This window comes from Sinocyclocheilus rhinocerous, unplaced genomic scaffold, assembly GCF_001515625.1.
Source record: "Sinocyclocheilus rhinocerous isolate Xijiao unplaced genomic scaffold, SAMN03320098_v1.1 scaffold893, whole genome shotgun sequence".
Classification (NCBI taxonomy): Eukaryota; Metazoa; Chordata; class Actinopteri; order Cypriniformes; family Cyprinidae; genus Sinocyclocheilus; species Sinocyclocheilus rhinocerous.
Genome location: NW_015642826.1, coordinates 180,616 through 182,611, shown reverse-complemented (window position 1 = coordinate 182,611; position 1,996 = coordinate 180,616). Strand labels below are relative to the sequence as shown.

Genomic DNA, 1,996 nt, shown 5'->3' with positions numbered 1-1,996 from the left:
TTTAGGTGAACTATCACTTTAATAATAATTCATTTTCAAAAATGGCTTTTTGTTTCTTCAGTATGATATCATGACAGTTGTATCACCCTGACATTTAAAATAAACAAAAATAAAAATAAATAAGAAATGCTCATTATATAGAAGTGTATTAATGAAATTGTATGACTATATATATATATATATATTAGGAAGAAACAGCTCACGCAGGAGTCAATCGGATCAGCTTCATAACATAATGTCCACTCTTGCCCAGAATAGATGAATTATTACATGAATGTGTACTGTAGCTCATCACTCCCACAGCAGCTTCATATAGCAACCAGTGGCCTGCAGCCCCCTCTTAACCGTTTACCTTGTCTGTCTGTCTCGTTACTATTCCACACAGGTCTCTGTCAAATGTGAGCAGATTATTACAGAGAATAAAACCATTTGACAGGAAGATCAATGATTGACTTGATTGATTGAACATCCCCCCAAATGAATGACACCCCAGAGACACTCCGCTCTGGCTCTCCCTGTTTCAGATGGATAGATGTACCAATACAGATGATCTGAAAATCAAGGTGGGTTTTAAACATTTTGCCCTCTGCTTGGCTCTTAAACAGATGTACTTTTCTAAACAATAATGTTGTCCTTGAATCATTTGTGCCTAGAACCCACAATTTTTAAGTCAGTGTCTAATAAATTATTGGTATTCAGGATTATGGGACTCATGGGTTATGACGAAAAAGCTTTATCTTGAGGTTACAAATAAATGAGAGTAAAAATACCATCACAACTTAGTTAGAGGACTTTTTTTTTTCTCAAGCTCATCATCGTGGTAATCCTCCGACATTTGTCAGGCTCTGTGATGATGATGAATAATTTAAGGATTAATTTCATTAGAGGCCCAGGCTTCTCCTTTGGGTAATGTGCATATTGCCCCTCACCTCCCATCCTGACTTTATTGAACTACCTGACTTTATGAAGACAAGGCATCATTTGACATTGACATTGATTAAAGCCCAAAGATGTTTGGACAGCGGGGCTAATATGCTGTTAATACTGTTTTTCATAGATGCCCTCATGGTTGCAGGGGGCTCAGATATCTACTGTTAAATGGCTGTAGAGATGCCTTTTTTAATCATCAAAATTAACAAGGAACCCTGCAACAGCTTTGAAAATGTTTTATAGACTGGATTTCATTTGTAGGGCCCTATTAAATTCATTTAATTTTTTTTCCCAAATTCTGTTTTATTTTTTTTCCAAATTCAATTTTTTCCATTTACATTTTTCTGGAATCCATTTTTTTCCTGTTTCAATTTTTCAAGACTCTGTTTTAATGGATAAATTAAATTTTATTAATAACAAAACATGTCTAATTATTTAAAATAATGAAACTTACACTATTTAACAGCAATCTATTAAAATTTTTTAACAAAAAATACATTTTTAAGGCCCTATGAAATATGTTTTTTCCCCTCAAATTCAGTTTTATTTATTTTTACCAAATTCTGTTTTCCATTAATTTGTTTTCCATTTTAATGGTTTCATTAAATTGTAATTACTCTTCACAGTGTCTTGTAATCTTGTAATGTCATCTGTATGGTTCTGTTGACCACCATCTTACTAATAGTCTGTATTCTATGCAAGAACTACTAAATTTCATTAGGGCAAAGGATAATTTAACAGACTAGCTTTAATACAGGGGCGTGTCTACCTGGTGGCCAGGGGTGGCACCGGCCCCCCTGAAATTTGGCTGGCCACACCATGTGCATGTTGCAATAGGCTTGTTTTTAGTAAATTTCTAACTGCATCTGGCAGTGGCGGATCCTGGCATGTGTAGGCAGCTGCCTAGGACCGCTTTCTTCTTCTTCTCTTTATACTTAATTTTAGGCGGCTTCTATAGCGCGATCTTAAGTGTGAGTGTGACGTGACATGTTACCAAGTATGGTGACCCACACTCGGAATTAGTGCTCTGCATTTATCCCATCCAAAGTGCACACACACAGCAGTG

At 35.7% G+C, this 1,996-nt stretch overlaps 1 long non-coding RNA gene across 1 annotated transcript in view; it reads right to left on the bottom strand.

Moving 5' to 3' along the window:
- Positions 1–1,535: 1,535 nt before the first annotated feature.
- The window catches only part of LOC107756714 (uncharacterized), a 4,706-nt gene continuing 4,245 nt past the window's right edge, over positions 1,536–1,996 (bottom strand). Inside the window, exon 3 of the long non-coding RNA XR_001641856.1 lies at positions 1,536–1,546. This is a non-coding gene — a long non-coding RNA (uncharacterized LOC107756714). The remainder of the gene's footprint in view (positions 1,547–1,996) is intronic.